Source organism: Lonchura striata, chromosome 34, assembly GCF_050655825.1.
Source record: "Lonchura striata isolate lonStrDom1 chromosome 34, ASM5065582v1, whole genome shotgun sequence".
In the NCBI taxonomy this organism is placed as follows: domain Eukaryota; kingdom Metazoa; phylum Chordata; class Aves; order Passeriformes; family Estrildidae; genus Lonchura; species Lonchura striata.
This window is the reverse complement of record NC_140736.1, coordinates 1,884,016-1,909,672: the sequence shown is the minus strand read 5'-3', so window position 1 is coordinate 1,909,672 and position 25,657 is coordinate 1,884,016.

The window sequence follows — 25,657 nt, the reverse complement described above, 5'->3', positions numbered from 1 at the left end:
ACCTGTGCCCCTGGGAGGCTTCTGTGCCAGAGGGAGCCAAAGCCCAGGTGCACTGGGGGCTGTGCTCCTGCCTGCAGGGGCTGTGGGCAGGAACACCTGGAGCAACTGCTGGCAAGACTTGGTCTCTGTCAGAAGCTCTTACTCCATGCTGAAATTATTTTCTCATTCAAGTTATTGCCTTCAGCACAAAAAAAACCTTAGCAGCGAAGGCACAGAAGAATCTCTCAAGTAAGAATCCTCAGTTCAGGAAAGCTTCCCCAACACCCCACCAACACCAACCCCCACAAGCTCCCACACAAAAGCCCTCAACACCCTGCCAGGAGCCCCAGATCTCTCGTCCCTCTGCAGAGTTTCCCACCCTCCCACAGATGCCCTGGTTCCCTGCACGTGCCGTGGGATGGCACTCAGGAGGATCTGCTCCAAGGCCTTCCCCTGGAGCAAGCTCAAGCTGCCAGGCCTATGGGTCCTGGATCATCCTTCCCACCGAGCATTTTGGTGCACGGCTGCTCCATCTGCACCTTTGCGCTCAGCTCGGACTTCTCCACCTAACCAGGAGTGTTGCAGCGCGCTGTGCGGGGCGTGCTGGGCGGCTGCGGCAGGGGCGCGACCGTCCCCCTGCGAGCTCTGCAATTCCCAGCTATCGGCAGGTCCGGCGCAGGGACAGACAGCGATGACACGGGTCTTGGTGTAGAACAAGATGGATTTATTCCTGGGCTCCCCGACAAGACTGGCGGGGGGTGAACAGAAGTTTTTATACAGCAACTCAGGAGGCGGGTGTAGGAAAGTGAACCAGTGAGGATATGGTAAGGGAGGAATATAAGGTGGGGCAAATAGCCTATGAGCCTATCAGGGAAAATGGGGGGGAGGGAAATAACACAAAGTAAGGAGTGGGGTATCGAGGACAACAAGACAGACACCGAACTCTCTAGAGACAGGAGTAGGGATAGGGAGGATTGACAGCATGGAAGGGAGGAGGTTAGGGAAGGGCTTGGGAAAATTGGCAACTGGGAAGGAAGTGGATTAGGCAGGAGAACGGGGGGCAACCTTGGATTCAAAGCAAAACACACCACAACATCTCCCTGTTTCTTTTTACAAAAGGGAGGAGAGTTCTGGGGTTCAAAACAAATTTATGAATCTATTATGTAACATATCATATACATAATCTATCATATAACAGATTTTAGCATATAACAAATTATTACAGCAACAGAAAAGAACTCAAAAATTATCAGGAAAAAATGAACTACTTGTGACCATAACGCATGGGGTAATGATCTTCTTCACATAAGAAATTTAATATAAAATGTACAAAGTTATTATATTCGGAATCAGGGTCGGGGGGAGGAATTGCAGTGGAATTATCTTGAAGTAAGACTGAGCTTGAAGCATGAATCTCCGAGGAATCTGCATTTTCTGGGGTTTGAAAGTGATTTTGGAGGTCACTGCTCTTGTAGGATGTGATCAGCGAATGGAGATGTGGTCTTGCTCATGTTATTTTATGCAACTGTGGGTATTAACTGGACAGAACGATTCCTCTCTCTATAATATATAATTTAACAAGCAGGTTATTTTAAAGTATCAAGAATATAATGAACAATTTTTTAGTCAAGAAATTTAGTTGGAAATGTGGGAAAATGGTTAAAGAAAAATCAACAAATATCATGAAGTTTAAATAAAGCCTACAGGTAAATTAATGAACTCTTTTTCCAAAGCATACTGTGAAAACTTTAAGACAATATTGAAATTAAAAGGAACATTTGGTAGGGTATAATTAAGGAAATAGATGGGGAACTTGGGCAGTCACTCTTGAATAATTTTGTTCTTATATTCATTCAATTGTTTATTTTTATTTTCATTATGATGATAGTAGGGGTTTTTTTTGTAATTTGGACAGTTTTTCTTGTGTGATCTTTCTTTTTACAGGTGAATCAAATTTTTGACTTTGATGGGCAAACACTTGCTTCATGTCTCTTTTTTCTATACTTAAAACATGTTTTAAACTGATCTTTTTGGATCCTTTTTTCATTTATCTCAGCTGTGAAAGCTTGTAGGTTAATGATCTTGAACAGTTTCCACAAAGGCTACGAAGGGTCAAGGGCTTTGGGGAGATTCTTCCAAAAATTAAATACCAATTGAATTCATAATTGATTCAGTTCATAAGACGAAATCTGATTACTTTGGTGACTGCCACAAGTGTTATGGGGTATCGGTAAGGGGACGGACCTGGGCGCCGCCATCCTAGGGAGAGACAAAATGGAGGATTCCAGGTGCGGGTTTCCAGCTCCACCTTCCTCTGAAGAGGTCCCTCCATAAAAGAGGGTGATCTCCCAAGAAGGAGGGTCCCCTGATGGGAGGCCCCATAGGCGATCGTCCCCCCAGAGGAGGAGCCGCAATAAGGAATGGGGGTGGTCCAACCCCACCTTCCAACAAAGGGCACTGGCCCCCACAGGCGATTCGTGCAGGGGCCTCTGCGGAAGGGGTGGGGCTGGAGGGAAACTTGGGGCTGGAGAAGAAAGGTCAAGGCAGGAAAGGGGGTTCCAAGCAGCGTGGCCAGCGCCACCTTGGAAAGGAGTGCCGGGTGCACTGCAGTTCCCTCGAGAGCTCTGAACAGTGTCCGGCGGGACACTTGGGGTGCTGTGGCCAACACCATCCCCAAGGGAGGATAGGATAGGGTTTTGGGAAGTCCAAGGGACAGAGGGTACAGGGAGCTTCACAGAAGCCACAGGGGAACTTACAGGGGAGGAGCCCGACGCAGCTGGATTTCAACAAGGTGCATGGATGTCAGGAACTTCTTGCAAAATATTAGATTCTCCCCTATTCTTATAAACGTGTCATTGTTTGATGGAAAATTGCTGCCCTATTCTTGTCTTTTCTACTCTCTCAGCCCTCATGGGATACCCCAGCCTTTTGGGGGAGAGCCCAGCTTTGGGTAAGAAAGAGACTAGAAAAGCACCCTCCTGATGAGTGGAGGGTACCCTCAGGGGATGCCCCAACCTTTTGGGGAAGAGTGAGGATCCAAGGGAGTGATGGTGAAGATCCCCTTGGATCAGGAGGGTTCCCTGTGGTCTCCGCATGCTTGGGCAACAGCTTGTGGAGACTAAACCCACCTGCCAGGAAAATACCCTGCATCGGCTCACTTACCAGAGCTGTCCTTTGCTTTTAGTTAGTTTTAGCTAGCTGAGGCAAAGAAGTTCCCTGGACTGTGGCTTTTCCTTTTCTACAGACCTGCTCAAACCTGCTCTGGACTGAGCACACAGAAGAGCAACAGCAGCTCACACCTGTGGCCCACCAGGCCCAGCCTGGGCCGCAGCATTTCCAGTGCCAGAGGGACTGATAAGAGACTAAGTGAGCCAAACTGCAGCCCAGGGAGGGGACTTTCTGAGTTCATCTCTCTTTTGGAGCAGCAAGAAGTTTTATTGTTTAATATTCTTTAGATTTTCTTGCTTAATAAAGAGTTTTTTCCATTTTCCACCAAAGGGGTATTTTTTCCTGAACCAGTTGGGGAGAGGTGCCGATTGAATCTGTTTCCTAGAGGAACCCCTTTGGAGGTTCTTTCCCAAATTTTCCCTGAACCAGGACAGTGAGGAAGATCAGAGCAGCACCCATGCAAGTCACAGGCCCCAAAGTTAGAGCCCAACATCCCCCAGCTAGCGAGAGAGGGTACAGCCCATGGGCTGGCCTGTGATTCCTTCTGTGCGACCATGGGGAAGACATAGAAAGGTGGGATGGGAAACCCACTTCTGTCCTGGCAGCGCGGGTGCATCCACTCAAGGAGGGAAACACTAACCAAGGGAATTCCAGTAAAGTGAAGGTAGCCTCAGCCTCCCATGACCAAGCTCCTGGGTATGATCTGTCAGATCCCCTTGAAGGTACCTCTACCATGTACGGCCAGGAAAGAAATAATAACCAGGGTTAGAGGGGCCCTGCCTCTAGCCAGGAAGAGGCACTGGAAAACTGGATCTTCTGGATGGTGTGGATCTGATGGCCTGGCACATCAGAACCACAAAAATATAAAGCCTTAGCTGATACTCATGTGCAATGTACCCTAATGCCATCGGGACATGTGGGGGCAGAACCTGTTTCCATTGCCGGGGTGACAGGGGAATCACAGCAACTGACCCTGGTGGGAGCCGAGGTGAGCCTGACTGGGAAGGAGCAGCAGAAACATCCATTGTGAGCAGCCCAGAGGCCCTGTGTATTCTGGGCATAGACTTCCTCCGGAACAGATGTTACAGAGACCCAAAGGGATTCAGGTGGGCTTTTGGCATAGCTGCTGCAGAGGCAGAAGACATTAAGCAATTGAACACCTTGCCTGGACTACCAGAAAACCCATCTGCAGTAGGACTCCTAAGGGTGGAAGAGCAACAAGTACCAATTGCTACTTCAACAGTGCACGACTGGCAGTATCAGACAAATCAAGGTGCTGGGATCCCCATCTACATGAATTGGAATGATCCATGATCCATGAGCTGGAGAGCCAAGGGGTGGTCAGCAAAACCCACTCACCCTTCAACAGCCCCATTTGGCCTGTGCGAGCCCCACTTTTCTGACAGAGAATGGAGATTGACTGTGGACTTGAATGAAGTGACTCCACCGCTGAGTGCTGCTGTGCCGGACATGCTGGAACTCCAGCACGAGCTGGAGTCCAAGGCAGCAAAGTGGTATGCCATGTATGACATTGCCAAAGTGTTTTTCTCCATTCCTCTGGCAGCAAAGGGCAGGCCTCAGTTTGCTTTCACCTGGTGGGGTGTGCAGTGCCCCTGGAACCGACTGCCCCAGGGTGGAAGCACAGCCCCACCATCTGCCATGGACTGATCCAGGCTGCACTGGAAAAGGGTGAAGCTCCAGAGCACCTGCAGTACATCGATGGCATCATTGTGTGGGGCAACACGGCAATGGAAGTATTTGAGAAAGGAGAGAGGATCATCCAGATTCTGCTGGAAGCCAGCTTTGCCATCAAGAAGAGCAAAGTCAAAGGACCTGCCCGAGAGATCCAATTCCTGGGAGTAAAGTTGCAAGATGGATGGCGTCAGATTCCCTCTGAGGTCATCAAAAAGATCAATGTGATGGCTCCACCGACCAGCAAGAAGGAAACACAAGCTTTCCTAGATGCTACAGGTTTTTGGAGAATGCACATTACCAAGTACAGCCGGATTGTGAGCCCTCTCTACATGGTCACCCACAAGAAAAACGATTTCCACTGGGGCCTGTACAGCAGAAAGCTTTCGCCCAGATAAAGCAGGAAATTGCTCATGCAGTAGCTCTTGGCCCAGTCAGGACAGGACCAGATGTGAAGAATGTGCTCTACTCTGCAGCCAGGAACCATGGTCTGTCCTGGAGCCTTTGGCAGAAGGTGCCTGATGAGACTCGAGGCCGACCACTGGGACTTTGGAGTTGGAGCTGCAGAGGGTCTGAAGCCAATTACACCCCAACAGAGAACGAAATCTTGGTCGCTTACGAGGGAGTCCAGGCTGCCTCAGAGGTGATTGGTACAGAAGCACAACTTCTCCTGGCACCCTGACTACCAGTACTGGGCTGGATGTTCAAAGCAAAGGTTCCCTCCACCCACCATGCCACCAGAGCTCCACGGAGCAAGTGGATTGCTCTCATCATGCAGCGTGCCCATATTGGTAAACTGAATCGCCCTGGGATTTTGGAATTAATTACAAATTGGCCCAAAGGTGAAAGTTTTGGTGTCACAGATGAAGACGAAGAACCAGTGACACGGGCTGAAGAAGCTCCACCATACAACCAACTGCCAGCAGAGGAAACACATTAGGCTCTATTCACTGACGGTTCTTGTCACATCGTAGGGATGAATCAGAAGTGGAAAGCAGCTGTATGGAGTCCCACACAACGGGTTGCAGAGGCCACTGAAAGAGAAGGTGGATCAAGCCAGCTTGCTGAACTCAAAGCTGTTCAACTGGCCCTAGACATTGCAGGAAAGGAGAAGTGGCCAAAGCTCTACCTCTACACTGATTCATGGATAGTAGCTAATGCTATGTGGGGGTGGCTGGAGAGGTGGAAAGAGGCTAACTGGCAGTGTAGAGGAAAACCACTTTGGGCTGCGGAAGAGTGGAAAGATATGGGTACCTGGGTAGAGAAGTTACCTGTGAAGGTTCGCCATGTAGATGTCCATGTCCCCAGAAGCAGAGCTAATGAAGAGCAGCAAAACAATCAGCAGGTAGACCAGGCTGCAAAGATAGGGGTATCAAAGATAGACCTCGATTGGGAACACAAGGGGGAGTTGTTCCTAGCATGATGGGCCCGTGATGCCTCAGGTCATCAGGGCAGAGATGCCACCTACAAGTGGGCATGAGACTGAGGGGTGGATCTAACCATGGACAATATTTCTCAGGTGATCCATGACTGTGAGACATGTGCTGCCATCAAACAGGCCAAGCAGGTGAAGCCCCTCTGGTATGGTGGGCGGGGGTCCAAGTACAAGTATGGGGAGGCCTGGCAGATTGACTACATCACACTGCCCCAGACACGCCAAGGCAAGCGCTACGTGCTCACCATGGTAGAAGCCACCACTGGATGGATGGAAAGCTACCCTGTGTCTAATGCTATAGCCCGTAACACCATCCTGGGCCTTGAAAAGCAGGTCCTTTGGAGGCATGGTACCCCTGAGAGGATTGAGTCAGACCATGGGACTCATTTCAAGAACAGACTTATCAACACCTGGGCTAGGGAACATGGCATTGAGTGGGTGTACCACATCCCCTACCATGCACCAGCTGCAGGCAAAGTGGAGAGGTACAATGGACTGTTAAAAACCACCTTAAAAGCATTGGGTGGGGGATCTTTCAAAAATTGGGAGCAACATTTAGCAAAGGCCACCTGGTTAGTTAACAGCCAAGTTTCCACCAATCAAGCAGGTCCTGCCCAGTCTGAGTCCCTGAATACAGTAGATGGAGATAAAGCCCCAGTGGTACATGCCAGAGGTTTGTTAGGTAAAACAGTGTGGATCAATTCTGCCTCAAGTACAGACAAACTCATTCGTGGAATTGTCTTTGCTCAGGGACCAGGTTGTACATGGTGGATAATGCAGAGAGATGGAGCAACACAATGTGTACCTCAGGGAGATCTGATTGTGGGGTGACACTCATGCAAATATCACTGTTTGCTGGATGTTACTGCCAGTGTCTGTACATGAAAACACACAGACATGCGACAGAAAGAAATGTGTAAGTGTTGAAGATTTGAGTAAGTGAGATGGAAGGAAATGTGTATGAGTAAGTGAAAGATGGAAGTTTTTACTTGATGAAGTTTTTACATGATCTTGACAATATGGAGATAAGTGGTGGAATGTCCTAGGGTGACGTTATGGTGATTGTATCCCCAATAGTGTGTTCTGTTTATGTTTGATATTATGTTCTGTGCTTTCAGAACTGACTCAGAAAGTGAAGGTTTGTTTTGTCTTGTTATCAGCCGGCTCACCTCCCCCATGGTCTGTTGTCTAGATGAGGCTGGTGCTGGCTGGCTTGGTTTTGCTTTGCTTGGTGGCTTTCCTTTGCTTGCTTGCTTCTGCTTTTGCCTTTGCTTTTGTATGTTAGTTAGTTTAGCTAAGCAGTCCAATTTCTTCCCTAAACTGTTTTTTTTTCCTTTCCCTTTCCTGAATATCACTCCAGCCTGCTCCGGACTGGGACTGGGAAACACCGAGGAGCACCGAGAGCCTGCGCTCTGTGATCTGCAGCAGCCATCCCCAGTGCCCAGAGCAATCCCCAGCGCCCAGACCCGGGCGACCACTCCCAGGAGAGACTTTCTGGATTTGTCATCTCTTCAGAGTGCTGAAAGAGTTTTGTTGTCATCTGATGTTGTTCATTTTTTTAGTGCTGGGAAGGGTTTTGTTTGTTAAATAAACAGGTTCTTTTCAATTTCTGTCCGAGAAAATTCTTCCCGAACCAGGTGGGTGGGGATGGGCCGTGTGGTTTGTTTTCTGAGGGCTCCTTTCAGAGGTTTTCTCCAAAATTTGCCCTAAACTAGGACAAATATTTTGCTGCCCAACTTGTGGCTTGAGAGAGTGGATAAAACCCCGTTGTAATCATATTTTGGTTCCAATTACTTTGTCTTGGTATGGAGCAGTTACTGGTTATGTTGTTTGAATTCATAGTGTCTCTTGGGGTGGAGGCCTGCATGAGTTTCTGGTCCCTAGGGTCTTCTGAGATCTTAATCCCTCTCTGGTCCCTAGGTTTATTTTTTTATCCAGGAATAGCTCTGGTATGGTCCCTAATATGTAGTTTTTGCAGTAGAAGGGCACTGACCAGAATATCCATCAGGCTGGGCTTGGGTGTCATGGCTTGCAGGGGGTTTATAAAGGTGCTGAGGTCTGTTCCAGGAATGCATGGCTCATAGTCATGGTTGTGCAGCTAGTTTGTTAGAGGGGAAGCAGGGGATGAGGCTTTTCAACCTTTGCTTTCCTTCTTCTCCTCTGAATCTCTTAGCTCCCTATTAGAGAATGTTCAGTTTCCCCTGACTGTTAATGAGACCATCTTCCTGGTGTTTAATCTGGTAAGCTTTCTCTATACAGTCTGCAGTCTCTCTAGAATGAGGGCTGAGATTTCTAGAGGGGCTGAAGAGACCCCTGACCCAGGAGTAGACCCAGGTGTGAGAAATCCTGAGTGGTGTGGGAAATGGGGGGATGGGAATTGGCACATAGACCGTTTTCCCACATTCAAATCGATTTTACTGATTTGCCTAAAGTAGGAAGGTATAAGCACTTATTGGTGATAATAGATCACTTGACTCACTTTGTAGAGGTATTCCCTACCTCCAGGGCAACTACACAAACAGTAGTAAAAATACTATTAGAAGAGATAATCCCCTGCTAAAGACTAGCAGAAGTAATAGACTCTGACAGAGGGCCACACTTCGCCTCCAAAATAATTAAAGAAGTAGTTACAGCTCTAGGAACAAAGTGGCAATATCATACTCCCCGGCATCCACAAAGCTCAGGTAAAGTGGAAAGGGTAAATGGGAAAATTAAAAAACAACTAACTAAATTGATGTATGAAACACAATTATCTTGGGTAAAATGTTTACCTTTAGCCTTGGAATATAGGAATATAGGAATATAGGAACTCAGCCCAGAACTGATATTGGAATTTCTCCATTTGAAATGCTTTATGGGATGCCGTATGACATGGATTCTCCTATAGATCACCCTGAAATAAGTAATCAACAAATTAACCAATATGTCAGGTAACTTATGAAGGCTCGGGAAGGGCCTAGAAGAGCTGGGTTACTAGTGCAACAACCTCCTTTAGACCTAGCAATCCACAATATAAATCCAGGTGATAAGGTGTTAATAAGAAATCTAGAAAGAAACCTCACTAACCCCAAATTGGGAAGGCCCCTGTGTTGTTTTACTAACTACAGAAACTGCAGGCAGAACCGCCGAGGAGGGATGGACCCATGTGAGCCGAATAAAGGGACCGATTCCTGCTGCTGCCGAAGAGCCGTGGAGAATAACCAGCCAGCCCGGGGACCTTAAGGTCACATTTAAATGGACTGAATGGACTCAGTAAGAATTGTACGAACCAGCTGGTAGAGTGAGATATTGGACTATGGATATCCGATAACTAATGATTTAGAGTATATTGTACAAATAAGGATTGTAATTGTTACCTTTTTGTATGCTCTATTTGTAAAATTTGCCAGGAATGGTGGTGGGTCCATAGTTATAGAGGCACTTCTCCTAGGGGTATTTGTAAAGGTGTTATCAGTTAGAAAGAGAACTGACAGAGTCAGTCCTAAGGATTGGAGAAGAGAACGGGACCCTACCAAGGGAATCCCAAGAGTGGTGGGAAGTGTTTATTAAGGGGGCTACACCCGAAAATTGTTGTTTCCACTCCAACGAACCAATTCCCTTAATTGTTCAAATTATAAAAGGGAATTGCTGGAAAACTTTACCTGGGATTCAGTGTGACTCACTACAAGTGAAGGATAAAATCTGGAAATCATTCAAAAAGAGGCAACAAAAACAGAGTAAGGGTCCTCCTGAAGAATATCCTTGCTGCCGAGAAGATGGTGCGCCTCGCGGCTCGGAGCAACCGAGTCGGTGAGCGAGGTAGAAGGATAAGAAGCGGTGGAGGAAAGAGCCCTCAGACTGGGACAATTCAAAGGTATTTCAAGAACTGCCTCAAGGATACTGATCTCCCAAGGATAAAGGTGAGCCCGGCAATAACATGTCAAAACAAACACTGGGAATGGGGAGATAATGATAATCAAACCCTGGGGCAGTTTGGACTCCACCCTTGCTGGCAAATTCAGTGCATATTAGTTATATCTTGTACCTGGCCTGGTCAAGGGGACTATGCACACCACCCAGTTTTCCCCAGCAGCAGATGCAGGCAGTGACCCTAATTAAAAGGTAGGGATGGTGTTTGCTGGTTATAGAGCAAGTGGTAGGGGTTGGTTGGACTCTGACCAAAATAGACCAAGGGAAAGTTGTTAAGCATAATGCCACCACTGTAGCTCCCATTTTTTTTGTTACTAATGAGGACTTGGTAAACTCTATGTGGAGATGGAGTAAACCTGAACTCCGGGCTACCTATTGGTGTCCTAGTTCCAATCCGGGTGGGGGGATATTGAAATTATCCTGGGGAATATCTGTGAGTATTAGGGCTGTAAAGCCATAGCAACTGCCTAGGCTGCCACCCATCCAGATAAATTTCTAAAGGTCTCATGGTACCCTGAGAGGTGCAAAATTCTGGAGTATGGCACTTAAGGATAAATTCTGTAAAAGGGAGATTGCAGGTCCCATAATATTGTTGTTACTAAGTTTAACTTTCAAACCTTGCATTTTTAATAAAATCATAGTCATTATAAAAGGAAGACTAGAGGCAGCTCATCTAATGCTTATTAGAGATAGGTATGAAGCATTGCCCAGAGATTCAAAAGTAGATAAAATCCTGGTCTTAAGCTACCAAAAGTTAAAGTGTTTTAATGAACCAATTGGTAAAGAGAAAAAGGAGGGATTGTAATAAATAAAAAGGTCTTTGTTCATCAAACGAACATCAAAGGAGATAAGAATTTGAATGGAGTAGGGAATCTCAAGATGTGGGAGGAGAAGGAGAAAGGGGGGTAAACAGCAAGTATTCTGCTTAAGAATTGTGCAGATGCAACTAGCATAGAAGACTGTGTAACTAACTATATACAAGTTAACTTTTAGGCCAAGGACCATCCGCAAGGAAGATGAGGAGCCTTCATTCCTATGACCACCAAGGGGAGAAAAAACACCCCCTAGCAACCAATTCCACCGGCGAAGAGTACATCGGGAGAAAACACGTCAACCAGAAAAAAAAAAGGGACTATAAAAACAAAGAGGTAAAAGGGGGAAGGTGCGCCGTGGCAGAACAGAGACTCCCCGGCCACCCAGCGCTGTTCTTTTGCTTAATACCGCTTGCTAAATAAATTCTTGTTAATTGATTTATCTATAATTGGCCTCCCCAATTGAATTTGTCCATAACAATCCTGACTAAAGAAATGAAAAAAAATAAACTTGGTGTATTATCCAACACACATGTGCAGAGCAAGCCCCCGGCTGCTGAGTCTCAGCAGAAGGCTGAGGGAAATGCACCCACTACATCCCCTCTGCGACTCACTCGGCATCTGGTGCAGAAGTTTGGATGCCTGCAGGGGTTGCTTGTCTCCTCTGGGTGTGCTCTTCCTTCCCTCTGGGAGGGCCTTAATGGAAATTAGTTCCATTTCTTCTGCAGACCAGAGTGGCAGGGAGTCACTGCAGGCTGGTGATACTCTGATACAAGGAAACGGGTGTGCATACAAACCACACTGTGAAAAGCCAGTGTCCATAAGGGAGCCAGAGGAGCCCTGCATCTTTATTTGAATAAAGGGAGAGAGTCCATGGGAACATCTGCTGCTGGGGTTTTCTCTCTCAAAGTTTTGGAGGACACAGCCTCCTTTTAAACTCCTGGCCACATGCTGCCCTCTTCCTTTCCCCACTGGCTGGATTACCAGGCCAGGGGACTGCAGGGACCTTTGTACCCTCTTTTCCTTTTGCAAGGTATTAGTTCTGGTCTCCATCCAAACTGTAATAGATAGATAATGAGATGATTGGCTCTCGCAATTAAGGGATGAATATTGTGTGTATCTTAAGAGAAGCTTTACTAATGCAGAGTTATGTTTTTGTGATTTGTTGTTTAGATGTTCTGTCTTCTCCCCACAGTCCCCTTCCCCTCCACTCCCTATTGTTCCCACCTGGAACAGGTGGGCTTTCTAGGACAGGTAGAAAGAAGGCATGTGTGGTATTCACATATCCTTTGAATAGTGAGAGACACAGACTTTCCCAGGAAAATCCTGGGGAAGGCTGTGAGAAAGCTCAGAGAAAGAAAAACAATTATCTTCATTTGCTGCATCTGTTGTTTGGCACATGTGGAATGGAGATTGTTTACCAAAGAGGGATTTCTTCATTGGACTCTGGTGATGGTGTTTTGATTTCATTTGACCAACTGGAGCCACTCTGTGTTGGACTGTCTCTAAGTGTCATAGGTTTTTCTTCAGTATAGCAGTAGTATAGTTTTTAGTATAGTGTAATATAGGACAGCTTAATAAAGCTTTTGTTCAGCCTTCTGCAAACATGGAGTCAATGCACGTCATTCCCTGAGGTGGAGGTCCACCACAATAGGTGTCAACATATACCCCTTGCATGGGAGAGTTAGGAATGGAAAAGCTTGTTGCTGGGGGGATGCGACGTGACAACACCTGACCTTCAAATGCAGCTACAAGAAATAAATTCCACCAATAAAGAGCAAAGAAGGGTTGACTGACAGACTTTGGGAGGGGCCAGGGTGGCTGATGCACCCTCCAGGAATGTGAAAGGTGAAGCATCAATCTTGAAGATGAGGCAGCCACCTGGCAGGCAGCCATGGGGCAGGGGGCCTTCCCAGGCCTGTTCTTCCTTATTAGTCCTTCTCTTATGTTTTTGTAAATGTTTAATAAACATTTTAAAAATTTTAAAGTGAGCAGTTGTTTCTCACAAAAACCAGTCCTAAGGTGGGATGGTCATGTGTCGTGGTTTGACACGGGAAAAGAATTTTCTTGGAAGGAAGAGGTCAGCCCAGTCCGGGGTCAGGTTTGGATACTGACACTTGGGGTGACCAATTGAAGGTGGGCACGCTTCTGAGAACACAGAGGGGTTAAAAGCAGAACTCCCAGGAGAACTCGCTCTCTTTGGTTCCGGTCATTGGAGAGTGCAAACCTCTCCTGCCCAGCCATGAGCTGGGTGGGGAAGGGGAAGCCATGTGGCCTGCAGAGGTAGGCCAGGGGGTGAAGGGTCTGAAACCGAGCTGGGCCAGTTCCTGCGGACGGAAGGGTGGAGAACGTCTGAGATGTCTTTGTTCCCCCCCCCAGCCTAGAGGAAAAGACAAAGAGAGCCTGCAGACACCCGGGAGTTTGCCAGCAGAGGAGAAGGAGGAGGAGGGGGGAATATGCCCAGCCTGGGAGACAGCACAGCGTCCTGGGCTAGAGATTTCAGCCATCTGTGGAGTCCAGGAATTTTAACCCTTTCCTGTGAAATGAAGGCTTTGTGAAATATTGCTCCTCCTCAATTTGAAGGAAAGAGAGACAGCCAGGGACCTCAGTTGTTAGAGAAAGAAGGCTGGGGGCAGATGATGGAGTGGCTGTTGGCTGGAGTCTTTTTGTCAGCCATAGACTGAACCAATTCTTCCTTCAAGAGAGACTGCATTTTAGGGGGATGCAATGGTGAGCCAAGAAACTCCTCCAGCAACTACCAGTTCAGGGATGAACAGAGGAAAGCGGAGGAGGGTGTGAGGCTGCCCTCCGTCTTCAGAGAAGAAGAGAAGGCGATCTCTGTTCTTGGACCCCCAGCCCCAGGGGAAAATGGGGGGGACTGTAGTCCTAAAATGAGACACTGTACTGTTGTTCCTGTTGGTCCTTGGCAAAGCATCCTTAAAGGGGCCCTATAAGCAGTCTCCGTCCATGCACGGTGGTGAGAGCACTGTGACATGGAGAGGAGAGTGTCACACTGGCTCGGTGTGTTTGGGCGGTGCCATGTGTGACATGGAAACACAAGAGGTGGCAGCTATTTTTCCTGGGGGTCTATGGTGCTAGGGGGACTCCCCTCTCCCCCAATGGACTCAGTATTGATTATATTGAAGGGTGAAGACTTGATTAAGGATCCGATCGTGTCTCGCTGTGGTTTGTTGGAGGTGGGTGGTGGGAGGAGGAATGTTTTGAAAGGTTTTCATTTCAAATTTTGTGTGTGGTTTTTTTCCTCCCTTTTTTTTTCCTTTTATAGTAGTAGTAATGTAATAAAGTTTTCCCCTTGTTATTAAGTTTGGCCTGCTTTGCTCTGTTCTCGATCACGTTTCACAGCATTCAATTGATAGGTTACATTTTCATGGGGGCGCTGGCATTGTGCCAGTGTCAAACCATGACATCGTGTTACTCCTGACAGGAATGGGCTCCCTGCAGTTCGAGCTGCTCTGCAGCCTGTGCTTTTCCGTACCCTGCTTTGCTCTTCAGGTGGCAGATGCCTTGGGCAGGTTACTCCAGACACACGAGAGTGCCAGGGTAGGCCCAATCCCTAAAGCTCTCACAGAGCTGTGCTTCACTCCAAATTAGGTAAGCATGAAACGGATTTTAAAGACCGTAGCACATCTGCAGATTCAAGGGATAGTAAAGCCACTGCTGCACTCTGAGAAGTAAGTCCACAGTCTGAGTTGTTGATGTCATTTAAATAATTTGCAGTTCATTGTGATGATGATGATGATAGTATCATAGAACATTTTCTCTTTTTTCCCTCCCCCTAATAAAATGGTGCCATTCAGCTTCTGGAGAAAAGAACTCTCAAAGGTGCAGTTTGGCAGTCATGGAGGCAGAGGTGGGGGAGAGACAGATATGCCCTGGAGGGATTCTCTGGAGGGCTCCAGCATTTAAGCAAGCTACTTTGATACATAGACTCGGACATTTTCAATACTAAATGGCTGCATTAAATGGTTTTCCAAGCCTTATGCTGGCCAGAAAGCTTTTAAAGCCCATGGGAGTTTAGCCTCCATGAGAAAGGCAGCATCAGTTCCTGTGCCAGGTGAGACATAGCGTTCAAAAGCTCAGCTTGTGTCTAGAGAAGTCACCAGCCTAATGTAAGCAAGGCCAGAAAACTTCTCCAGTCCTGCTGAGCGGGTGTGGTAGAGCTGTTGTGTTTCACAGCAGCTCCATGGCAGAGCAGCAGCTGCAGGAGAGGGCTCAGGACAGGCTTGGGGGGAGCGGGGCGGCAGGAAGCTGAGCAAAGCCCCCGCTCTGTGACACAGGCAGAAGCAAACAAAGATGGTGACTTGTAGAGATTCCTGCTGTGCTCAAAGTTTGCCTCTGAAGACTGAGAGGTGAGCTTGTCCGGAATCCCAGAAAACATCAGAGAAAAGGTTTTAGGTTAGTTGTTGTGATTAAGCACAAGTCTCCAGTGAGAAAAGAGCCTCTGAAGCAAGCTGTGAGTCATAGGGTGTCTTAGTTTTTAGTAGAGCATAGATTACCAATTAAATACAATTTTAATTTTTATTCTAGAAGTGTAAAAATATTCTAAGTTTTTCTGAATTCTAAAACTACTTTGAAAAATATAGAACTGTTGTGGGAAAAGGGACAAAATATTTGGAGAATTATCTATGAAAAATATTCATAAATCTTGCAAAATGAAAAATAAATGCAGTAGCTGCTGGTCTCAGGAGCCCAAAGCCCAGCTGCTGCCTGCCCAGCACTGGCTGTGCCCAGACAAGCAGCTCCACCAGTGCTTGTGGTAGCACCCAGGGACCAGAGCTGAAGCACAAAGATGCTGCTGGAGTCAGGCCCTGCCCTGGCAGGAGGGCTGCACCTCCTGTCCTGGCTGGACACCAGGGCCAGCACCTTTGGGAACAGAGGGTTCTGTTATGGGTGGTGGCAGCATGTCCCCAGCAGTAAGTGGGCAATGCAGCTCTGGAAGGGCTGTTGGAAACTGGCTTGGGGACGGCTGATGACAGGCACAGGTCTCCGTGGCTGAAGTCCTTGTCTGGTCTTCTGAAGCTGCAGAGGCGCTGCTGTGGAGAGAGGAGTGGCTGAGGCCCCAGCTGCCAGTGGCACACGGGGACCCTCGTGCACAGCAGGGCCCAGAGCTGGCAAGGCTCCCCAGCACGGCTGGAGCGGCTGGCACACCTTGGCCCAGCTGCACAGCTGCCCCTCGAGGCCCCGGCGAGCAGGGGACGGCTCTGGGCAGCTCCCTGGCCAGGAGCAGCCCCCAAGCACCTCTGCCTTTCAGGGGCCATCTCGTCCCCGCTCTTTCTCCTGCCCACCTTGCTGTGCCTCTGCCCTGTGCCCCTGGGGCTGCTCCTGGCCAGGCAGCCCCAGGGGGAGCCAGCACTGGCTGCAGCCCCAGCGGCCCCCCAGGACAAGGCCCAGCAATGAAGAGGCCAAGGAAAGCACTGGGCAGCAGAAGAACCCTCAGCAGAGTTCTTTGGACAGCCATGGACTGGCCACAACTCCACTGCAGCCTGACTGGAAATGTTTCCCATCTACATTAGACTTTTAAAAGAAACTGTTTGAGGGAAAGATGATGAAAACACTCACCGTTTTCTCTTCCAGTAACACCAGATTCCAACACAGGGCAACATGAAGATAAGCTCCAAAAAAAGCAGACCTGCAATTAACTGTAGCACACAGTGTGTTTCCCAATAGCAACCACTTCTGAGGCTGTTCTGGGCATCGGGAACAGGTGTTGTGGGGCCGGCTGCATCTGTGGGAGCAATGGGGAGCGTGAGCCCGCGCTGTGCTGCACTGCTGAGCTGGCAGCACGGTGGATACGGCCAGGACGTTCTCTGTTTGCCCAGAGCTGGGGCCTGCAGGCACCTTGCCGACCCTTGGCACAGGCTGTGCCTCCCAACACAGCCCAGCAGGCTGGGAGGAGAGCCCGGGGCCAGCGCAGCTGCTTGGGCCGTGGCTGCTTGGAGGGACAGGGGCCAAACCCATCCCTGAGCAGCCCCTGCCAGCCCTGGCCCTCCCTGCCCTGGGACAGCTCCCCCAGCCCCAGGGGACAGAGCCAGGCCCTGTCAGGAGCCAGTGCAGCCCCTGCCCAGCCGGGAGCCAGGGCTGGCTCTGGCCCTGGGCTGGCAGCAGGGCTCCCGCCCGGGGCTGCTCCTGTGCCTGGGGCCTCTGGGCACTCAGGGCGGCTGCGGGAGCAGCTGCAGCGGGAGGGACGTTGGTGCAGAGTCCCGATTCCCCGGGGCTGCCAACGAGCTCCAGAGGCCCGGAAGCCCAGGCGCCTCCGGCTTTGGCTGCTGCCGGGCCGTGCAAGGGCAGAACCTGGGGAAGAGCTGCTGCCACACAGCCCCGCCGAGGGCTGAGCTTGGCTGAGCCCGGCACAGCAATCACCTCCTGTGCCTGTGCCCTTGCCTGGCATCGCCTCCCTTCCTTCAGGATATGCGGCCTTCCATAGAGCGCCTCTGTCCATCCCTTAAGAAAGGAAGAGGCACAGGTGAATCAGATGGAACCATTACACATCAGGGGGCTGGAAACTTCCGGAGGCAATCCTTGTCAAAGACATGGATAAGGATCAGGAAAAGGCCCAGGCTCTTGGGGCTGTGGCAGGTCTCTCTCTTTTCCAAACCGCCACCCCTCCTGATCTTCTGGAGACTGGGAAATTGCAGGGGACATCAGGGTGTGTATGGCCCGTGGCGAAGTTGGGGCTCCCTGTCAGCTGGTGCCAAATGCCTTCCTGCAGAGGCTGGGGAGAAGCTGCAGCCAGGCCAGCCTGGGAAACAGCCCTGCAGGGCATGAGAGCAGCAGCGGGGCAGCGAGGCTGCCATGGATCCCTTCCTGCTGTGCCGGCCACAGCCTGTCCAGATGTGCAGGGAAAGCCCCCAGCTGCTGAGTCCCAGGGGAAGGCTGAGGAGATGCACCCACCTTGTCCTGCCTGCAGAATTTCCTTCAGCATTTGCTGCATGTTTTCGGATGGCTCATGGGGTTTCTTGCGTCCTGTAGCTTTGTTCTTTCCTGTTGGAGGACCTTAGAGCAAAACAATGCCGTTTCCCAGGAATGGATCCCACAAAACCCATGCTCTGTGGGATCAGCAGGGACACACTACTCACCCCTGCGATAGGAGGTGGGCTTGCGAGCAACATCCACCAAAGGACCTGGTAACGACCTCCCTTCAGCCACACCTGTAACTCAACAGCCACAGAAGCTTCTGCCATCTCTGCACTTCTGCACGGGCAGCACTGAGCTGCAGGAGCAGTGAGGGGATGGCCCAGGGCCAGGGCACACACGTGCGTGATTCTGTCCTGGCACCTGCAGCGATGCCCCCCTGGCCGAGCTCTGGGCTCTGAGCTGGCAGCTCTCGCAGGGGGAAAGGCCTTGACCTACCCTCAGCATCTCCCAGAGGCTCAATCCTGAACGTGGGTTGGGAAGCCAGATCACTTTTGCTAGCAGGGTTATCTGCAAAGAAAGGCAGGACAGAACAGCTCCCGTGGCAATTTAGGAGATCCTCAGGCTGCACCCAAGGCTCAGCCCCGGGGCACAGCCCTGGGCTCAGCCCCTTCCCTCTCTGCTCTTCTCTGTGGCTGCACAGAGCACACGGAAGGACACACTGGCATTGCACACAGGAAGAAAACTGACAGCTAAATGCTCCTTCCTCCCACTGACAGTGATCCTGTGGGATCACTCAGGGTTTGAGAAGGGAGCAGGCAGATTTTCCTGAATCCATCTAACTTGAGATGGTCTTAAGGGAAAGGGCAAATGTATGAGCTTTTGCCACCTTGTTGCTGCCTATTCTGTCAGAAAAGGTACATTGAGAATTTACCTCCAGCATTTCCCAAGAGTCTCAAACCGTAATCCAGCAGGCCTTCCAGATAATCCATGGTCTGTTCCCAATCTAGAAGGGAGCAAAGATCAGAACCATTTCCATGGTGTGCTGGGATCCCCTTCTGCCTCAGGGGGCTGGGGAAGGTCATGGGAGCCTGATGTGAAAGAACAAGGCCGATGTTGCACAGGGGCCTGGGGAGCTCTGGGCTGGCTCCTGGTCAATCCCCATCCACTTTGCAGGCCCTGTGCAACATCCCTGGAGAGGAAACTGGAGCAGCATGCGGCCCATGGGGATTCTCTCACTTGCACAAAGGAAACTCTCTTTAATCCTTGGGGAAAACTGCAGCTGGCAGTGCTGCAAATATCCTTTCCTAACTCCCTCCCTCCCTCCCTCCTGTCCTACCAACTGCCCATCGTCCTTCTGCTGGAACAGCTCCCCTGCCACAACGGGAGATAGCAGAGCTTTTACAGGACACCCTGGAGCCTTGCCCTCCCCCTCTGCCCTTTCCCCACCATGGGCACCCCGTGCAGTTGTTCCCAGGTCTCGGGACGTGTCTCCCATGGAGGGACCCCAGCAGGACTGCTCAGTACCCGAGTGCCCTGAGCATAACAATTCCTCTGGGCTGTGCCGGCCCTGTCCAGGCTGTGCCCGCACTGCCAAGCAACAGGGAGGGCAGCTCAAGCCTCAGCAGAGCACAGGCCCAGAGGCACAGCAATTACCTCCTGTGACTGTGCCTGGCAGCACCTCCCTTCCTGCAGCAGAGGCTGCCAATGAGCCACTGCTTCCTTTGGGAAATGCCGCCTTCAGACCAGCTTCTACATCCACTTCTGGAGAAAAGAAAAGACACAGGCGGGGTTGTTCCACATAGTGGAGGTGGCACCTTCAGGAGGCAATGCTTGTCAAAGGAAAGCATGGTTAAGGATCAGGAAATCCCCATAAAATTTCTGGGTAGGCTATGACCCACTCCCTGCTCCACACCACCACTACTCCTAATCTGCCTTGAGACTGGGAAATTGCAGAGGATCTCAGGGTGGGCATGGGCTGTGGTGGAATTTGGGCTCCCTGTCTGCTGGTGCCAAATGCCTTCCTGCAGAGGCTGGGGAGAAGCTGCAGCCAGGCCAGCCTGGGAAACAGCCCTGCAGGGCATGAGAGCAGCAGCGGGGCAGCGAGGCTGCCATGGATCCCTTCCCGCTGTGCCGGCCACGGCCTGTCCAGATGTGCAGGGAAAGCCCCCGGCTGCTGAGTCCCAGGGGAAGGCTGAGGAGATGCACCCACCTTGTCCTGCCTGCAGAATTTCCTTCAGCATTTGCCTCATGTTTTCAGATGGCTCATGGGGTTTCTTGCGTCCTGTAGCTTTGTTCTTTCCTGTTGGAGGACCTTAGAGCAAAACAATGCCGTTTCCCAGGAAGGGATCCCACAAAACCCATGCTCTGTGGGATCAGCAGGGACACACTACTCACCCCTGAGATGGGAGCTGGGCTTGTGGGCAGTAACCAGCAAAGGAGCTGGAGAAGTCCTCCCTGCAGCCACACCTGTATCTCAACAGCCACAGAAGCTTCTGTCAGATCTGCACGGGCAGCACTGAGCCGCAGGAGCAGTGAGGGGATGGCTCAGGGCGAGGGCACACATGTGTGTGATTCTGTCCTGGCACCTGCAGCAATGCCCCCCTGGCCGAGCTCTGGGCTCTGAGCTGGCAGCTCTCACAGGGGGAAAGGCCTTGACCTACCCTCAGCATCTCCCAGAGGCGAAGTAATGGGTATGGGTGGGGAAGCTGCACCACCTTCACCAACAGTTTCAGCTGCAAAGAAAGGCAGGACAGAATAGCTCCCGTGGCAAATTAGGAGATCCTCAGGCTGCACCCAAGGCTCAGCCCTGGGACACAGCCCTGGGCCCTGCCCCTTCCCTGTCTGCTCTTCTCTGTGGCTGCACAGAGCACACGGAAGGACACACTGGCATTGCACACAGGAAGAAAACTGACAGCTAAATGCTCCTTCCTCCCACTGACAGTGATCCTGGGGAATCACTCACAGCTCCAGAAAGGGAGCAGGGAAAAGTTTTAAGAATTCTTCAACCCTCAACGAAAATGGCACTAGTAAGTTCTTGCCACACTAATACTGATTATGCCGTCAGGAAAAAGGAAAATGCAGAACTTGCCTCCAGCATTCTCCAAGATCTTTAAAGTGTTATTCACCGTCACTTGCAAATAATTCAAGTCGTGATCCAAATCTAGAGGGAAGCAGAGACCAGACCCATTTCCATTGCGCTTGAATCCCCTTTTGCGTCAGGGAACTGGGCACTTCAAGGGGATCAATAAGGCTGTGGAAACCAGGTGGCAATGGGCAAGGCCAAAGATGCACAGGGGCCTGGGGAGCTCTGGGCTGGCTCCTCGTCACCCTCCACCCTCTTTCCCTGCCCTGTGTAACATCCCTGGAGAGGAAAATGGGGCTGCCCAGGGCCCACGGGGGCTCTCTCCCTCCTACAGAGGAAACCCTCCCTAAAGCCCAGGAGAAAACCATCCCCAGCGCTTCCCGGGGAACAGGGAGCGCTGTCCCGGGAAAGGGGAGCCAGGTGCCAGCTCACCTATTCCCCCCACTTTTAGCGGAGCAGCCTGGGCAGCCCTGGCAGGCAGGGCCACGGCCAGGAGGAGCAGGAGGAGGAGGCGCAGAGCAAGGGCCATGGTGCCTTGCCCTGTGCCAGTCCCGCCGCTCTCGCTGCCACCACTGTCCTGACACCGCTGTCCCAATGTCAGCACCGCTGCTGCCACCGCCGCTGCTGCCGCAGCAGTTGTGCTCCAGGACTGCCTGCTCGGGCCTTGTGGTGCTGTGCAGCCACGGGGCTCTGGGACCTCTGTGACCCAGAGCCCGCTGTGACCTCAGCCTGCTGTGACCCAGAGCCCGCTGTGACCTCAGCCTGCTGTGACCCCAGAGCCCTCTGTGACCTCATGGTCTCAGCTGTACCCCCAGAGTGTACCCCCTTCTGTACATATGGACTGCCCTGACTGTAAATGTTTTGCTTCATCCAAGGGCCATTACTCAGAAAAACCTTCAGGTACACAGGGTCTTGTCTGGGTGGAGGCAGCATCTGCAGAGCAACAAGCTGGTAATGCAGCTGTGACAGGGACATCAGGCATGGGCATGGAGATGGGAAATGCGGGCAGATGTGTCCCTGACTGAGTTGTTTGGCCGTTCTTAGAATTCTTTGCCCCATTCAGAGGAGCAGATGCTGAGAAGGGAGGTACCTGAGGCCCCAGTTACAGCTGGGACACTGTCCTGGGGCAACTTTATGATGCTTGTATCCCCATTTGTCAGTTTAGCCCAGAAATTAGTTGTGCACCTTTAGGACTGGTTCCAAGAGTGAAGGGGGAGGCAAGAAGAAGCGCAGAGTTTGTTGTCAGAAACTGCACTTGCTCCCCCACATCCTTCTCCTGGACTCTGCTGTCTGTGGACAGACAAGACAGCAGGATAGAGCTCTCCTTTGCTTTTTAGTTAGCATTTAGCTAGCTGAGGCAGGGAATTTCTCTGGACTGTGGTTTTTCTTTTTTCGTGGAACTGTTTCAACCTGCTCTGGACTGAACACCCAGAAGAGCCCCAGCAGTTCACACCTGTGGCCCACCAGGCTGGGCCTGGGCTGTGGCATTTCCAGGGCCAGAGGGACTGATAACAGAATGAGTTTGCAGAGCCACAGCCCACAGAGGGGATTTTCTGACCTTGTCATTTCTTCTAAGCAGCGAGAGGTTTTAGTGTTTAATAATGTTCTTTTTTTTTTTTTTCTTTTCCTGACGGTGAATGCTTTGCCTGTTAAATATAGAGGTTTTTTCCACTTTTCTCTAAAAAAAAAATATTTTTCCAAACTAGCTGGGTGCAGGGATGCTGTTTTCTCAGAAACCCTTTTGGAGGTCATCTCCCAAATTTGCCCTAAACCAAGATAAAAAGAGGAGACCTACCTGCACAGCAGGAGGTTCCCACTGTGCTCAAAGTTTGCCTCTGAAGACTAAGAGGCGAGCTTGTCAGAAATCCTGGAAAACATCAGGGAAAAGGTTTTACATTAGTTGTTGTCACTAGGTACAGATCTTCAGTGGGAAAAGAGCCTCTCCAGCAGACTAGGTGCCCTGGGTTGTCTTAGCTCTTCCCAAAAGATGACCAATTAAATGCAATTCAAGTTTTTACTCTAGTAGTATAAAAATGTTCTAAGTTTTTCTAAATTTTAAATCTACTGCGAAAAATCCAAACTACTATAGAAAAAGTGAAGAAATTTTTGGGGTTTTCTTCCTAAAAAAAGAAAAAATCTAAATATTTCTAAAATTTTGTAAATTCTAAAATGAAAAGCAAAGCCAAAACGTGCTGTCCCAGGAGCCCCTGCCCAGCCGCTGCCTGCCCACCCCTGGCTGTGCCCAGACAAGCAGCTCTGCCAGTGCTGGTGGTAGCACCCACCTGAGCTGAAGCCCAAAGATGTTGCTCAAGCCCTTCCCTGGCAGGAGGGGCCTCCCTTCAGTCCTGGCCAGACACCAGGGCCAGCACCTTCGGGGACAGAGGGTCCTGTTCTGGGTGGTATCACCATGCCCCAGCAACAAGCTGATAATGCAGCTGTGGACGAGATCTTGGAACCTGGCTTGGGGATGGCTGATGGCAGGTACAGGTCTCTGCAAGTGAAGATTTTCTCCAATCATGTGAGGCTGCACAGGCGCTGCTGTGGAGAGAGGAGGTGGTTGAGGCCCCAGCTGCCAGTGGCACACTGGGACCTATTGGTATTGCCAATAATGAGGCCGGGACATGCCTTGGCTATTCTGGCCCCTTCGGCTGATCCAAATAGTGGCAACTGTGGTCTCTCACCCCAGAGACACTTCTGGCTAGCTGGATGTTTCAGCTGGGCACATGGAGACAAGTCCATGCATGCCAGAGCTCTGGTGGCGGCGGGATGGAGCTTCCTCTCGTAGAGGGTCTGCTCCCTCAGGTTTCCATCTGCTGGAGAAGCTTTTGAAGTGAAAATGAAGGAAAGGAGGCAGTTCTGATGGAGGGTTTTAATCCAGAGCTTTTATTCTGGCCCATGGGCCTCTGAATCCAGCAACTGCTCCAACAGAACTCCCCGACTGCATGGTTGCTTATTGTAAATGGGAAGAAATGACAATGTCTGACTCAATTCAGAAGGCTGATTGATTTCTTTATTATAACTATGGCTAATATACATTAATATTCTGTTACGTATAGTAAACATAATTTGCGTCATTCCTTGTATGAAATGTGTAATATTGGATACTTGTTAGAATATGCTCATTTGTATTAGTCCCCCCGACCCTCGCAGGTGAGACCGGGTGTATACTGGAAACTGATTTACAAGTATGTCTTGGTTCGACAAGACAGGAGTCTGTGAAAGAGGGCAAAGCCTCCTGTGCAATGGAGAAGGCAAACCCCCCTCCCTCCGAATTACCAGGATCTTTAAATTAAAGGGCTCTCAGGCAAAGATATGGGAATGGGAGTAACTATTCTTTACTAGGAGAAAACTAGATAACAATTTAAAAAAAAGCAAATGCAATCGGTACAAACAAAACTAGTGAAAAAGTCCACAACCTGAGGATTCGGGGTGCCAGTAGCAGTCTTGTTGGGATGATTGATCCTCTTGCAGTGATTGATGAATTGCAGCTGCAGTGGTGATCTTTTGAAGGGTATAGTTTTCCTCTGAAGATCTGGTGGCAGTGGGGCCGGTCTTCCTCTGCGCCAGGGCTGCCTCCGAGCTCCGCTGCCGCCGCCTCACTCCGCTCCAGCTGCTTCTCTGCGAGTGCCGCCGAAAAGAGCTGCTTCTCTGGCAATCCCCCAAAGTAAAGAGCTGCTCTGTCCCCAAAAAGGTACCCCCTTATATCCAATAAAAGAGTGCTTGGCTTCCCCCTCTGGGTGGAACATCTCACAATAGGATGGTGTTACGTTACCAGCCCTGCACTGAATCAGTCAATGGCCCACTAACAAACCATTACCTCTTAGGAGCAAAACCGGTTCTTGGAAAAGATAACAAACCTGCCCAACCTTCAACAGATGGTAAATAGAATACAAGCTTATCTTACAACCCAGGACAAAGTAAAAGATGTGGCTTGGCCAGGAGATGAGCCATGTCTGGAGAGATACGGGACCCCAGGTGCTGATCATCACCTGAACGACCCGGGATGGACATCATGGAAATCCTCGGACAGATACATGTGAATGCAGCATTCCTGTAAATTTCATCAGGGGATTCTACAACTCCAGACACTGAATTGTTCTTCCTCATCACTAAAAAAGAAAATCTTATTAACCTATGGACTCTGAATGGAACAAAAGACTGATTGCTGAAATCTTGGCCTCAGGCAGAATTTTCCCTATAAAATCTGCTTGTGCCAGGATGGAGGTGTGTGGGCATAGGGGAAAAAACTCTCCTGTGGCTGACTCCTTGTTGCACACCCAGAGTCGATCCCTGGGCTCGGCACTGTGTTGTTTTAGTTTTTTTTCCCGTGGCTGGCTAGATAGAATTTCACTGCTAATAAAACAATTTTTATTTTTAATTTGGATGACTAAATTTTCATTTATAGGAATACTATATAAAAAGGAAGATATTAAAACTACATACTCCTTTCTCTAACTCTAACACAACTTGTGACCCTCTCTCAAGAGTCCAGACACAGGTGGAGTGGATTGGATTGGATTGGATTGGATTGGATTGGATTGGATTGGATTGGACTGGCCATCAGGCTCAAACAATCCTCACCAGAATCCAATCAAGCACTCATTCCAGGTAAACGATTCTCCAAGCACATTCCATATAAGAAAAACAAGGAGCAGAAATAGAAACTGTTTTCTCTTTCATTTCTCTCTGTGCACCTCTATGAAA